The sequence below is a fragment of the Schistocerca cancellata genome, chromosome 2, assembly GCF_023864275.1.
Source record: "Schistocerca cancellata isolate TAMUIC-IGC-003103 chromosome 2, iqSchCanc2.1, whole genome shotgun sequence".
Taxonomy (NCBI): Eukaryota; Metazoa; Arthropoda; class Insecta; order Orthoptera; family Acrididae; genus Schistocerca; species Schistocerca cancellata.
This window is the reverse complement of record NC_064627.1, coordinates 40713492-40730253: the sequence shown is the minus strand read 5'-3', so window position 1 is coordinate 40730253 and position 16762 is coordinate 40713492.

Here is a 16762-nt window from a genome sequence, read left to right as displayed (position 1 = left end):
CTATTCGGGTAATCTCTCCTCGGTGTTGCACTTTTCATAAACGGCAGTGCATGCAAGAAAAGAAAGAATGACTTAACCAAGAAAAAACCGCGAATAACGATAAAAATTACCCTTGCAATACCAAGGGGGGGGGGGGGGGGGTGGAAGGGAAGGTGCTGTTTTGAGGTAGCCTTTTGAAAAATTGTAATTTAATTACTTACTTTGTACTTTAAATTTTGAGAAAATATATATTGTTTCAAATGAATTCCTGCACCTCGTTCCGTGAAAAAAAAAAAAGGTTCAAATGGCTCTGAGCACTATGGGACTTAATATCTTAGGTCATCAGTCCCCTAGAACTTAGCACTACTTAAACCAAACTAACCTAAGGACATCACACACATCCATGCCCGAGGCAGGATTCGAACCTGCGCCCGTAGCAGTCCCGCGGTTCCGGACTGCAGCGCCTGGAACTGTACGCCACAGCGGCCGGCTCGTTCCGTGTGTCTTTTAAATATTTCAGTAAAATGTAACCCAAAAATTTCAGTCTCAGTAATAAATTTCTTTCTCCGCTGACTGTCATACTCAGTATTTCGAAGTTCGTGGTCTTAATTATACATCAGATTGTCTTTAAAAAATACGTCGAGAGTAAAATTCAAGAAAATGAACGAAATTTGAGTTTTTTAACTTTTTTGTGGTGGTCACGAAGTCGGTAGTACATCTAACTGAAAGTGAGTTTGCCGCGCGAAGTGGCCGCGGGGTTTGAGGCGCCATGTCACGGATTGCGCGGCCTCTCCCGCCGGAGGTTCGAAAAAAAATGGTTCAAATGGCTCTGAGCACTATGGGACTTAACATCTATGGTCATCAGTCCCCTAGAACTTCTTAAATCTAACTAACCTAAGGACATCACACAACACCCTGCCATCACGAGGCAGAGAAAATCCCTGACCCCGCCGGGAATCGCACCCGGGAACACGGGCATGGGAAGCGAGAACGCTACCGCACGACCACGAGCTGCGGTCCCCGGAGGTTCGAGTCCTCCCATGGGCACGGGTGTGTGTGTGTTGTTCTTAGCATAAGATAGTTTAAGTAGTGTGTAAGTCTAGGGACCGATGACATCACCAATTTGGTCCCTTAAGAATTCAATTCACACACATTCGAACATTTTCAGGTTCTGGATCATACTTACACATCAGTACCTCTTTAAAAAGTATATTGTTAGTATAATTCGTAATAATTAACGGATTTTTTTTTCAGGTGGGCACAAAATACCAGCCTCCTCCCCCCCCCCCATCCTTGGTAATGTGTGTTACAGAAAATATCTTGGTATTGCTACAGTTAGTATATTGCTACAGTTAGTACTGTTTATAGTAGGAAATTAAGGAATGCAAATGATAGGGTAGGAGAAAAAACCTTGTTGTTAGAGTGACGACTGAAGATGCTTCAATGCTTTAGAATAAAGGGAAACGCGTTTGATCGTAATAAGACTTTCATTACAGTTGCAGAGAACGCTAACCTAAACGACTCTTTTTATTCATTGACCATAATAGGGCAGTAAATTTAGGAAATTTTCATAATTTGGAATCTGTTTATCAAAATGCCTAAAAAGTTCACCTAGTAACTCAGTGCTAATAGGAGGTAGCCTATATAGCGGATTCCAGGCGCAACAAAAATTTGATTTTTATTGTGAATTTAAAAATAGAAAATACTGTCATAATCTAAAGAGATATAATAAGAGTAGTTGCTACAAGCTTTAAACATAATTTCAAACTGTTCCAAAGCTTAAAGCCCTGGAAAATAATGAAACAGTTTAGTAAGTAGGCGTTCTGTTCTTGAAAACCCTAATGATCCATTGCATGTTCACTGGTTCTCAATCAAATTGCACATTGCCAGTTATAGTCATTGAAGGTAGTATTATCCGTTTTTTCTACAAAAAAAGTGCGTGATTTTGTCATCAAACGTGTTTTGTTTTATTGGAAATAAACATCATCTGCGGTGGTATTTTATGCCTGCTTATCGATCATCTCGGGAAAAGTCGTCTGTTTGAAAGCTTTTGATGTATTCCTTCGTATGCTGCTATTTACTACACTCTTGGAAATGGAAAAAAGAACACATTGACACCGGTGTGTCAGACCCACCATACTTGCTCCGGACACTGCGAGAGGGCTGTACAAGCAATGATCACACGCACGGCACAGCGGACACACCAGGAACCGCGGTGTTGGCCGTCGAATGGCGCTAGCTGCGCAGCATTTGTGCACCGCCGCCGTCAGTGTCAGCCAGTTTTCCGTGGCATACGGAGCTCCATCGCAGTCTTTAACACTGGTCGTTTAGTTTTTATTGCCGTTTCAAATATACCGGTCATCTGCATGTGAAGCCATTCCGCCAGACACGTTGTCAAAGGTTTCGGGTAATTTCATTCAGAGACTACGCCATATTATTGCTACGCATGGTGGATATGTGGAAAATATCGTACTATAGTGTTTCCCAGACCGCAGCGCCATCTGTTGTTGAAAATTGTAACTACTGTAATTTCGAAAGTTTGTCCGCCTGAAAATGTACTGTTGTCCCAAGCATATTGCAGCAAACGGTGTATTTCTATCGCTGCTCGTTTAGGTTTTATTACCGTTTCAAATATACCGGTCATTTTTGAAACACCCTGTATATATCACGTGCAGTAGGATTTCATGTACAAGGCAAGTCGATATGCACGTAACTGTATTCGCTAAAAAAGGTCCAGAAATATGAGAGGGCGGGAGAAGTGTGTGGTGCTGCAGCGTGCGCTACTCGAAAGGGAGACTCAGTTCATCAGTCAGGCTTCCAATTAATCCGGTTCGGGACCACAATTCAACCATCCTACTTACATAAAGGGCAGCTGCTCTCGCACTAACTTTGACAAGACCGAGGTCTGCGACTGGAGGAGGAAGAGTTAGTATGTTGTAGCGGACTTTGATGCTTACAATGCAGCCAAACAGTGCCTGCAGCTGTGTGCTGTTGCCTTTGTCCTTGGCGAAATCTGTGCCAAATGGCGCAGTCGCATAGCCAGATGAGTGTTAATACAAACCATCCATTGTATCATGTCCAGTGCTCGTAGGAGGTTGCCACGAACGTTCGAGCGGATCACTTGAAGGGAGCGCTGATAGGTGAGTGAGGCCGTTCACTGTATATCAAGCGTGAATGTGAGCCCCAAACAGTTGAGCTTGTCAACTATAGTTCAATTCTTTTATCTTGGCGGTTCGCGCATGTCCGCCCGGACGCGGGAGATTGCTGCGTTGCCAGTTGCAAACGACACACGCGCCAAGAGAAGCAGCGCCATAGTATAGTATAGTTCACAAGCTTACGTTTAGAGGGGAGCGCGCAGTACATGAAGTGAAGCCACCACGGCCGCATTAACCCTTTCGCTGCTACAAAGACGTGCTCCCCGCATTCCGCGCAGTGCGCGATTTTGTCACTGCCCTGCTCGCATGTGCACACACATGGTGTTCCGACTGCTTTGACACTCTTATCATTGGATTCCACAAAAACTATTTGGCACAAAAATTAGATTTTTACACATCTTCTTGACTGATACCTTCCCCCCATAAATGACTTAATTTTGTTTCGATGTTCAACGCAGTTATTATGCAGCATTAAATGTAGTTAACCGTTGGACGAAAGTTTGAAGAGTTTGCAGAGGTAAAAGTCCATAGCGTATACTTTCCGTATGGTCGATTTTAGTTGCCACAATGTTGAGAATGAAATGTGGAGAAGATACCTAAATATCATATAAAATTTACTGTATAACAATATCTCATTTAATTTAAGTACCACATAGTTGTCGTATGTAATATTGAGAAATATTCCATCTTCCACGACTGTAACAAAAGTTTTATTTACACCAGGCATGTTTGGCTTTATTTTAAAGCACTTCAATCAATCTTCTGTAGCACCACATTTCGAAAGCTTCTATTCTCTTTTTGTCCAAACTATTTATCGTGCATGTTTCACTTCCATACATGGCTACACTCCATACAAATACTTTCAGAAACGACTTCCTGGCACTTAAATCTATACTCGATGTTAACAAATTTCTCTTCTTCAGAAACGCTTTCCTTGCCATTGCCAGTCTACATTTTATATCCTCTCTACTTCGACCATCATCAGTTATTTTGCTCCCCAAGTAGCAAAACTCCTTTACTACTTTAAGTGTTTCATTTCCTAATCCAATTCCCTCAGCATCACCCGGCTTAATTCGACTACATTCCATTATCATAGGCTTGCGTTCCCATACGTAAAAGACAAGTTGCAAAAGTTGTGGCCCATCTTGCCTCAGGAAAGAATAACACGGCCTTACGCCAACCTTCCCAACAAAACCAGTGTATGCTTGAAAGCCAGAGGTGGTGCACTGCCACGCTGAGAAATGCAGTCGTATCGCTAAGTTCTTTGTTGACCTTGGTCACGTAACGCGCCGATAACGTACTTAGATTCTGGGCGCACTGGCAGGCAGGGTTATCCCGTGCGCGTGCTGTAGTCGTACCCTGGTGCGCCGAGCCAAGTTAAGCGGGTAGCGCAGCTCGCTAGGCGCTCAGCGGGCAGTGCGGCACTAGGCTTTCGAATTTTTTCAAACTGTTGCATCCTTGAGTCCCCGTTCATCAGATGTACATCTACAGGTTACAGAAGTCAAAAATCACACTTTATTAATAATTATAGTACAAAGGAATATCTCCAGTTACAGTTACATTTTCTGCAAGTACACCAAGTCCTTTCATCCATACATGTATTTTCTCATCATTACTAACTTTTCTGCAAGAACGTGTATACAACGTAAATGGCATACTACTAGAAACATAACTAGGTCTACTTTGTGTCTTCGGGCCGATAGCACAGTGCCACGTTTTGTACGCGATGACATCTCGGTCGGGAAAGACTCCAGTCCAGGCAGGGATGCGTTTTCGCGCAACTAACAATGGCCAGTGTAAACCAACCACTACCAGAATTTCCCATGGCTGCATCTAGGGTAAAATTTATCCTACAGCCACGGAAGAATATTGGTCCATTTAATATCACTGTTTGTGCTGCGCCATTTCCCAAAGCTCAAGGATGCAACAGTTTGAAAAAATTCGAAAGCGTAGTGCCCTCTGAGCGCCTAGCGAGCTGCGCTACCCGCTCAACTTGGCTCGGCGTTAGGCTAGTACGACTACAGCACGCGTCCGGGATAACCTGCAATAGCGTCACATTCCTTCTCAGCTGTTGGGGAGTTTCATGTTATTTCCTCCTCGTTTTCTGGGTGCTGCAGACAGGACAATTACATCAGGCATGACAGTAATCGTGGTAACAGGTTGGGTAAGGTACAGTTAAGATCCAATCAGTAACGCCCACTTCACAAGTAAAGCGAAGCAGATTAAGCTACTCTGATGACAGGAGATTCTCATGGTAGCATGGAAGCCACAAATCACTGGAAGGAGTGTTACAGCCTTGCTGGACTGTGACTAACAAGATAGTGAGGTACATCAATGAGTGATCCCTTATGCGTTTTTACTTCTTGAGAGTGCACCAGATCTTCTCAGTAGGCTAGAGGGCGAAACCCTCCTGATTGAGGTTTTTTTCAAATGCATCACAGCTCATGAATATCATTTATATTTTTTTAGAAGACGTCAGTACAAAACTAGGTGAAATTAATAGGCTTCTGTTAGTTTGCCTCGTTTTCGCACACGTGTGTGTAGCCCTTGGGGGATCTACTCAGTACCACATATTCCGATTTCAAGGTCAAATCGACATACGTCTAGAATCATCTGGTAACACAACCCACCACATTACGTACACCTTCGTCAGTTGCACTTAGGACGTCGGCTCTTCACATTGAATACTCGTTGCAAATATTAGTATTCTTGTCACTATACACGCTGTGTTCTGATGAAGTATTTACAAACCGTCATTTATTTTTCAATGGTGAAATAGGAACAGTTATGACGATGCCACTAAACCGATTACTCTGTGTTCCAGAGAATGTGTTCTCCATAGTTTTCATAATTTCATTCACTCGACAAATATATTTATATACTTCTGAAGTAAGAATGGACAGTAAAAATCATATCGAAGTAATACACCGATCAGTGGCATATATGTAATGATGGTATTTGTAAAAATACATCCATGTTTCCAATATACCGATTTTTATAATACGAGTAGAATAATGATAAACTAAAGTAGTTAATATGACGGTTGGCGTGAGCACCACAGTTCTTTACTAGGCATGTTGTTGGAGGTTGTATGTCGCCTTCCTTCTACCTTTGAACTGGCTCACAGAGGCTGTTATAGAGGGACCTGCAGTTTTTATGTGGATTCCGAACCAAGCTCCAGTTCGGCGATTTTCGTATGAATAAACATTGTCAGAGGTGAAAGAAGTGATAAGTAAACAATGAGACGACGTGGAAATAGGATTTTGTTTGTTTGTTTGTGGTACGTGAAGTTCGAAACGTATTAGGATTCCCTCAGAACTGTTCGACGCAGCTCTCCAAAACGCTCTAGAAAAGAAGCTCTGAAATTTCCCGAGCGTCTGTAATATTTTTTTCGCTGAGTATTTCGGCTCTATTGTAGAATTCTTGCCTGCCCTATCGCCAGCCTTGGTCCTATTCCCAGTTTTGGTAAGTTTTTAAAGAAGTGCGAATGTTCTATGAGCATTTCCGTGAAGTTTAAAGTACATGAAGATGAAAAACTTTAATTTGTCGTATTTTTAAATCTAAAAAGTCTTTATTTACAATTGTTTATAAAAGTTAGGTCATTTATAGTTCATATTTACAATTAAAACTGATTTTCGTGTGTAGTATGTAATTAGAAATAAGTAAGATTTGCATTTGCATAAAAATTACAATTAGTGTTAATCAGCATATATACTTCTAATTTTAAATGACGTATGCATTACAACCAAACCTAAACATACGAAAAGAAGAGCGACAGAAACGAGACTTGAACCAGCAATTCCGCAATTACCAGTCTGGAGCGCTACTGATTTTTGTCCCATCTTTAAGTATTTTCCGCTTCAGAGAAATCCTGGTACGACGTGTAACTTTTTTAAAAAAATTTGCATCAGTCGAACCCATGGTCCCGACTTGGTAGCTAAACCTTCTACCACACAGCCGCACTGTCTGTAGAAGGAGTGTCATTGTGGGTATTACAGAACTTTGGAAAACTTCTCGAGGATTTTTAAATAGTTAAATATTTTTAAATACTTGCAACGAACACAAAAATGGGTCAAAAGGCTCTGAACACTATGGGGCTTAACATCTGAGGTCATCAGTCCCCTAGACATAGAACTACTTAAAACTAACCTTAGGACATCACACACATCCATGACCGAGGCAGCATTCGAACCTGCGACCGTAGCAGCAGGTCGGTTCCCGGCTGAATCTCCAAGAACTGCTCGGTCACAGCGGCCGGCTGCATGGAACTGTTTTGGCAGTTTGACGCTTTAGTTCTGAACTTAATTATAAAAATCCTATTTCCGTATGGTCTCCCTGTAGGCTACCCATCCACATTGGTGTGGTCTAGATATACAAGAAGCTGAAAGTGAAAAATACTTTCATAAAGTCTAAAATCTTTTATTAGCAATTTAAAAAAAGACAGCTATAGCATAAACACAATGCTTCGAAAAGTGCTAATATTTCTTTTCTATGCTTTGAAGGACATCTGTTAAGACATCAGGTAATGACTTCCATGGTACTAGACGGAGCTGTAGAGGGCAAAAAATTGTAGAGGAAGACAGAGATTGGAATACATCCAGTAAATAATTGAGGACGTAGGTTGCAAGTGCTACTATGAAAACGGCCCTCTAATGAAACAGATGTTACGCGTATTAACTGTATTTATACACGATTTTATAGAGTTATGAAAATTATATTTTACAGTCTTCCCTATTTTGCAACAGATCCTTTTAGTCTTTCTATTGTGTATGTAGTCATATAGCACACAGTAATATCACGAGAGGCATGCTTGCAGGTACCCCAAACTTCCGAGAAGTCGCCACAAATATGGTGCTCATAAATTGGAATATACAGAGAGAAGAATCAAATGTCGCACTTGAAAGTCGACATGCGATTATTGATACAAATTCAAGACAAAAATTTATCAACCAAAGGTCCTCCTGCTTAGCTGGGTGGTAGCGTGCCTGCTTCCCATGCAAACGGGCCTGGCTTCGATTCCCAGCCGTGTTGGAGAATTTCTCCACTCGGGGACTGGGTGTTGTGTAGTCCTCATCATGATTTCATCCTCATCACCGGCGCGCAAATCGCTCAATGTGGCGTTGGCTGAAATAAGATTTGCAATTGGCGGCAAAAATTCCCCGGATGGGGCGTCCCGGCCATACGCTCATTTCATTTCCATATCAAGCAAAATTAAATCGGGTGCATTTTGAAAACATGTGTACGAAACGAGAAGCTAGTAATACTGTCACATTGTGCAGAGCATCGGAACGTGTAGAGGAAGACGTATCACCCGCATTGCCAAACAAGCCGTCCCACCTCACTATCATCAAACCCACGTCCACCACAGAGCTATGATTCCAATCAGTCTACCTTCCGCAGAGGAACAGCACAGATGTCTTGTTACATTCTCGCAGCGCTCTTCGGGCACAGAGTTGTTTACCTGAGTCCTCCACCATAACGTGCTATGTTTTCTCATAAACATAATGGCTTATACCCATAGACAATCGGCACTAAAGATCAAGTTTTCAGCTGAATATGCTCGACCAAAAGCACTTGAACAGTTTATCAGAAATGAAGCGAATATTGATTGTAGCGAACTTATTGGCATCCACCTGTCTGTAATGAGCAGTGTGGTGTACATTAAACTGATTAACAAAGAAATATGTGAAAAAATTCCACGTGCAACATCAAGTGGTCTTAATCTCCATCACTCTGACGGACACATCAGCGATATCACTGTGGAACATACGGGACTTGGACTGCTGACGATCCACGTATTTTAACTCACTTTTGGGGTTCCTTCTGAGGTGGTGGTATCTGTATTACGCCCGTATGAGAAGGTATTCAACCACAAAGATGAAAAGTTGGCTCAATTTACCACATACCTGGTCCTCAGCTGCGTACGACAGATCCTCTAATAGCTGTGCCATCGTAAGTATTTACTGGCGGATGCCATTCCATTAAAATATATGACGCCCAGCCGGAAACATGCTGAGAATGTGGTCTTGAAGGCCACGTCCGTTCCAGCTGTATGCAACACACAGTTTCCGCTTGGGGACCAGTGGGCAACGACCACCCCGGCGACTCTCCCGCTGACGTAAGTCAAGCACTTCCAAAACTAACTCCTACTACTGAACCACTGTCGCCTCCAATAGCTCCACAGGCTGTTGCGCACTGAACGACGCCTATGCCCATGCTCCCTCCTACAATGCGTGTCTCGTGCAGTAGTGAGCAATCTCTGGCACAGGCGTTTGACCTCGAGTATCGTTGTGGCAACCGCTGGTTTCATGTATGACTGTCAGGATCCCCAGGCGTCTTCGGACAGTGAAGATCATCGTCAAAGAGATGTCTGAAACGGCGGATCGGCCGTCTGACGCCTGCAGGTCACAGTCTCAAGATATTGAGGGTAGTACCAACAAAGATAATCTCCCAATGGATGACTCCATGGCTGAACCACAAGCCTGACAGCCCGTCGGAGGTAAAATCTTCATCGCACGCACCAGGAGCTGTGCCTACAGACGTTCAACATCAGCTGAGCTAGCACCAGTCTTTCACGGAAGACACAACACCGCCTTTGGACTCGACAGGCACTCCATTGGATATACACTGTCCATGCACTTCACCCATCGTTGTGACAGCAACGAATGCTGTTGCTCCAGCCCACGACTGCTAATCGACAGGTGTACTGGGTGTGGATGTGCCACCTGCTGGGACTTCGCTGCTACTCTTCCTGTCTCACTGAGCGTCCCAAAGGCCACAATTCCACGAAAAGCTTACATATTTGGGTGAATCGAAGTCAACATTATATGTGCAACTGTCAAACTGCAATTACTTCACAAAATGTTGAGGGCATCTGACCTCGATGTTGCTCTCCTGCAGTAAGTTCTGGAGGTGTTTCCTATGACTATTTTTCTTATGACATGTGCTGACAGTGGTAATAGGACGACAATACTTTTAACAGGAGGCACTGAGGTAGACAAGGTGGCTTTCCTACCATCAGCTGGGCGTCATGCTGTGACCTTCCATGCTCACCACTCCTTTGCGGACGGCCAAGCGACGAGGTCAAGATACTATTCAGAAGAGGTCGCCCGTTTGTTTGTGGGCCATTAGGACTGTACCGTTCTTAGTGTCGACTTCAGTTGTGTGTTGTCCCAGAAGGACCCACAGCCCCGTTGTACCATATGCCAGGAACTCAAGCTGACAGTACGCTGACTAAACCTCACCGATACTTGGGACGGCGTGCATGCTGATCAACCTGGATGTAAGTATGCCACCAGCCACTACGCGAATCGTCTTGACCGTGTCTATTTTTTTCCAAGCACTCGCAACTGCCACGCTTGACGCTGGGTTACGATCTACAATCAGCATTTACACTGTTTCCCGCCAGTGGCAGAAGGTGTGGCACATTCGAAGCATGTGGAAGCTCAGTGTCACCAAACTCCACGATCTGGAATGCAGACAGGTCATAGAGATTACTTGGAACGTCTTCCAGCACATTCTTCAACACTCCAGTGGTGGCTTGACTGCATCAAGCCTGTGTTATGTCGATCGATGATGAACGACGGTTGCGACGACATACCATTGAATATTATTACACAGTTCCCCACGAGCTCTCGGGTCATGCTGCCTCTGTTCAACGTCAGGTTGAAATTTAACGGATTAAGGCGAAAATAATTTCGATTATGCGTCAGCCTTGAGTGTACAATAGTAGGTGCGTGATCTCAAGACTGGGTTCTAGGAGAACCCCATCCACGCATCATATTATCCGAGAGAAGCAGCAACGTCGGAGAACGCATGTCCACGACCTCGACATGTCAGACGGTCGCCGAGTGACTTCCCAGAACACCACAGCAAATAAGCATGTCGCGCACTTGTTTTTCCAGGAATCCTTCATTGGGCTGCTGTGGTGATTCTCACAGAGTCGATTCTTTACGCCATCGCCCTTGAGCCACTGTTACATGGTTTATGTAGCCAGCTGACCGGGATCACATGCTTTCATCTGTTGTGTGCACGCGGAAGACCTGTTGTCCTTCCGTCTATTCGGGGATGGATTGTGAGACACACTACAATAGTTCAACTGTTATGGGACTGCTGTGGGAAGACATGTGAAGCTGAAGAAGCCTGGTGCTATGTTCCTTGATAGAGGTCTTCCTGGAGAAAGTGTGGTCCCACCGCCATTAAAGTGCGCGTCATTTATGTTGGCGGCCGAGTTTAGGTTTGTTCTGCGCATCTGACGTCACAAAACACAGTCAGCCAATGAACAGAGAACGACGTTGCCAGATCTCTACTGCAGTGCAGAGCATGGACGATTGTCTTCAGTTTTTGAAACGTTCACTCATAAATAAAGTAATAGAACAAAAGCAATGTCTTGATAGCAGACTTTCTTTTATAGAAAGTTTGGAAAAAGCATTCTTTATACCAGTTGCTTCATATTCTATTAATTAATTAAACCAAACAAGCAATAAGACTCCTAATTCAGGCGATAGCAATGAAAGGTGTTTGTATCAATCTCACGAACCGCTTTTTCGCAATAAAGAACAGCGGTAATTGTTTATTTCCTATTGTACTTCGACGAAGCGTGAATATTCATAGTCATACCAACAGTGTTTGACAGTATTTTGCGTGACGTGTTATAGTTCTCAAGGAGTTACAGAGACAGACGAGCTGCGTTAGTGTAACGGTGAAGGTGTTGGGCACCTGTGCGAAAAGTTATGAGTTCAATCCTTGTGTGGTGCTTAGTATTTTCTTTATTTAAAAACAATATTGAAGTGCCATACTTCACGAATTTTATTCGTTTGAATGCAATTTTTTGAAATTTCTAGTGCTTTGTCTCTTCATTAACCCTTTCGCTGCTGCAGACACGTGCTCCCCGCATTCCGCGCTGTGCGCGATTTTGTCATCACTGCACTGCTCGCCTGTGCAGACACATAGTGTTCCCACTGCTTTGACTTAGATGCGTAGACCACATAACTAATGACGAGGTATTGAATAGGATTGGGCACAACTAGACTAGAAGAAGGGATCGGTTGATAGGACATGTTCTGAGGCATCAAGGGATCACCAATTTAGTATTGGAGGGCAGCATGGAGGGTAAAAATCGTAGTGGGAGACCAAGAGATGAATACGCTAAGCAGATTCAGAAGGATGTAGGTTGCAGTAGGTACTGGGAGATTAAGAAGCTTGCACAGGATAGAGTAGCGTGGAGAGCTGCATCAAACCAGTCTCAGGACTGAAGACCACAACAACAACGAGGCAAGATGGGCCACAAGTTTTGCAACTTGTGTTGTACATATAGGGACGCAAGCCTTCTCTGCGAATCTCTATGATGAAGTTTTCTAGCGTTATTAGTCGAGTCCCGGCGTCTGTTTGTGTCTTAACGTTTCGTCAAGTTTACTACTCGTCGTCTTCAGGTGAAGTCAGCTCCATCTTCACCGCGGGTCTGTATAGTTGCTGGGCGACTGGCTCCTGTGGCCCGTCTGCAACGGCTCTGTCACCGCGCGCCTCCGAAAGGGGTGTCGCGGACGTTCGTGGGGTTACTAGTGGTACGCTGCAGGTCCGGCCGTCGCGTCATACCGCTACCTGTCTATTTCATCCGCTGTCTTAGTCGCCTACACAGCAGAGCACTGTTCGCGTTTTCTTGCAACCGTCACACCCCATGCGTAGCTCGGATGGAAACCACTATCCCAGTTGACAAGATCATCATGGACCCGTGTCTCCACTGCCACTTTGATGACAGTGCCAAATATCGTTCACCCGGCACAGCAATTTGGTCTGTTCAAATATAACACATGACCTCCATTGAGGCTGTGCTCAGCGACTGCAGATTTGTCCGTTTAGCGGAGGCTAACGCTTCTCACATGTTCTGAGCGGCTGATGCTTTAGACTCCACGTGTCCGTAGCCATAATTTGTCATTCATAGAGTCGAGCGTATTTTTGATTGTAGTCGATGAACGGAAAATGGTTCTTATCTTTCTAGAAAATCCTGACAGTCTTGGCCATGGGTGATCCAGGGTACGGAAAGAACGCCGGACGCTTTGTGTCTTCTTCCAGCTGATCTTCTTTCTTCTCCTTGTTCGGTTAGAGAGGGCCTCTTACCTGTGTGTCTGAGTAGCCATTCCTGCGAAAGGTTTCCCGAATATGCTGCAACTCGTTTGGCAGACTCTGCTTCTCGCATACGTCTCGTTCTCTGCGCGCAAAGGTGGCGAGCACGGATTTCCGTTGTGTGGTGGATGGTGGCAGCTATTGGCGTTTAGATGCAGGTCCTTCTGCATCTTTTCTCCGCAGAACGTGTGTTAACTCAAATGGTCCTTCATACTCATATGCTCAATATTTACACTGGAACAGAATTGACGTCTATAGAGATAGGTACCATTTGAGGAGTAGCATTGTCATGTTGAAAAGTGGTACCATGATATCGTCGCACATTAGGACGAACGATGTCTGTGGCACAGTGTTATGTTGTCAGCATTTCTTCAATCACTTGACCTGAAGTCATATCCGAGGGCTCCCCACAACATGACGCTACTGTTTCTTAGTGCATAACCGCCATTAACCGATGAACACAATGCAGTGCTGTTCACCAGTAGTCCATTCTTCCCGATCACGGTACCACTACAAACACGTATCTTCGTGTGGGGGTGCTAACGTCAGCGTACGCATGTGACCGTAATTCCCTAGCCCGCCTGCTGCTAGTCTCCGTCCATTGTGTGAGGGTGACACAACAATTTTTCAAGGAGTCCATTACTTGTTCTCGGATGATAGGCGCACATGTGACGAGGTTATGTTATGCTTGGCTTACAATACCTTGTATTTGTCACAAACGGTCGACGTGTCTGCCCTCACGTTTCCACGCATTCCAACATCGGGCCAATGTCACATCCAAATGGCCAACAAAGCTGGATATTACCCAGTTCGACCAGCCAGCCAAATGGAGATCCACGATCAGGCCCCTTTCTGTGTCTGGTGCTGATAGTGCCTTCTCACAGGAGTACATGTCATATCTGTGTCCCTCACAATAATCACTCAACACCTAGCAGTGTTCACTTACCTCATACTCCCTATCAGGCCTAGTAACAATGCTAAACATTGGCACAGAGCTTTGCCAGTCTGGTCATTTACATACCCTCCAGTGATACGTACATGTATGTCTACGAAATTACGTTGAAGTACGACCTTCTCTTCTGGGTGCTTCAATTTCTTTGTCAAGCGATAGCGTTTCATTTGTTTCAGTACAGGAGATTGTGATACTCATGAAAACAGTACGTTAGTACACAGAATACATGTACTTGTGATGGAACGGTATACTCACCGTTAACGCTTTTTATTAGCTGCAAAAATACTTTAACTGGGAATTTTTTTATAGTGCCAGTATTCGCGTTGAAAGCCCGACTACAAATACATGCACGCTCTCGTGGCACCCTTTCCGCGTCTCTCGCCGGTAAAAGCGACTGCCTCTCCCGCTCAGCGCCATATTCGCTATTTTTGTTGCTCTGCCGTATGTCGATAGGAATGTACTGGTTTACAATCCGCTCGCCGTTTATTTCTGGCCAGCTTAAACGGATCAGTTTTGTGATCGCCGCCAGTATCGCCGTGGTTAAGGCGTACCGCGTGCACGATTCCCACACCGCTGCCAGAGATAAAACCCACGCCGCCCTTTTATAGCCCTTTACGGCACGTCTGCCAGCCGACCGCGAGCAGACCCTGCAGCGAGTTTCCCATGGTCTGACGTGACGAGCCGGTACGACACGGAACTGACTGACTATACAAAGAATTGCTCTGTTTTCTCTTTATTTATTTGTTGGCGTATGGCTACACCAATACAGCTATTTCAAAATTTACAGATCAGCCTATCCTCTGAAGGCATCATACAGGGTGTTTCAAAAATGACCGGTATATTTGAAACGGCAATAAAAACTGAACGAGCAGCGATAGAAATACACCGTTTGTTGCAATATGCTTGGGACAACAGTACATTTTCAGGCAGACAAACTTTCGAAATTACAGTAGTTACAATTTTCAACAACAGATGGCGCTGCGGTCTGGGAAACTCTATAGTACGATATTTTCCACACATCCACCATGCGTAGCAATAATATGGGGTAGTCTCTGAATGAAATTACCCGAAACCTTTGACAACGTGTCTGGCGGAATGGCTTCACATGCAGATGAGATGTACTGCTTCAGCTGTTCAATTGTTTCTGGATTCTGGCGGTACACCTGGTCTTTCAAGTGTCCCCACAGAAAGAAGTCACAGGGGTTCATGTCTGGCGAATAGGGATGCCAATCCACGCCGCCTCCTGTGTGTTTCGGATAGCCCAAAGCAATCACACGATCATCGAAATATTCATTCAGGAAATTAAAGACGTCGGCTGTGCGATGTGGCCGGGCACCATCTTGCATAAACCACGAGGTGTTCGCAGTGTCGTGTAAGGCAGTTTGTACCGCCACAAATTCACGAAGAATGTCCAGATAGCGAGATGCAGTAATCGTTTCGGATCTGAAAAATGGGCCAATGATTCCTTTGGAAGAAATGGCGGCCCAGACCAGTACTTTTTGAGGATGCAGGGACAATGGGACTGCAACATGGGGCTTTTCGGTTCCCCATATGCGCCAGTTCTGTTTATTGACGAAGCCGTCCAGGCAAAAATAAGCTTCGTCAGTAAACCAAATGCTGCCCACATGCATATCGCCGTCATCAATCCTGTGCACTATATCGTTAGCGAATGTCTCTCGTGCAGCAATGGTAGCTGCGCTGAGGGGTTGCCGCGTTTGAATTTTGTATGGATAGATGTCTAAACTCTGGCGCATGAGATGATACGTGGACGTTGGCGTCATTTGGACCGCAGCTGCAACACGGCGAACGGAAACCCGAGGCCGCTCTCGGATCACCTGCTGCACTAGCTGCGCGTTGCCCTCTGTGGTTGCCGTACGCGGTCGCCCTACCTTTACAGCACGTTCATCCGTCACGTTCCCGGTCCGTTGAAATTTTTCAAACAGATCCTTTATTGTATCGCTTTTCGGTCCTTTGGTTACATTAAACCTCCGTTGAAAACTTCGCCTTGTTGCAACAACACTGTGTTCTAGGCGGTGGAATTCCAACACCAGAAAAATCCTCTGTTCTAAGGAATAAACCATGTTGTCCACAGCACACTTGCACGTTGTGAACAGCACACGCTTACAGCAGAAAGACGACTTACAGAATGGCACACCCACAGACTGCGTTGTCTTCTATATCTTTCACATCACTTGCAGCGCCATCTGTTGTTGAAAATTGTAACTACTGTAATTTCGAAAGTTTGTCCGCCTGAAAATGTACTGTTGTCCCAAGCATATTGCAACAAACGGTGTATTTCTATCGCTGCTCGTTTAGTTTTTATTGCCGTTTCAAATATACCGGTCATTTTTGAAACACCCTGTACTATCGTTGCATCAACTTCTGAGATATTTAAAACAAATCTCACACACACACGCAAACCTGAGCTTAACAATTTAATCTCATCTTCTAGCACGAATTCCATAATTAATTTAGGAATGTCCGCATTCATTGTGGTCAAGAGTGTTAACACATTTGTAGGAAGATGTTGATTATTGTCGACCAGCTTCGCAAG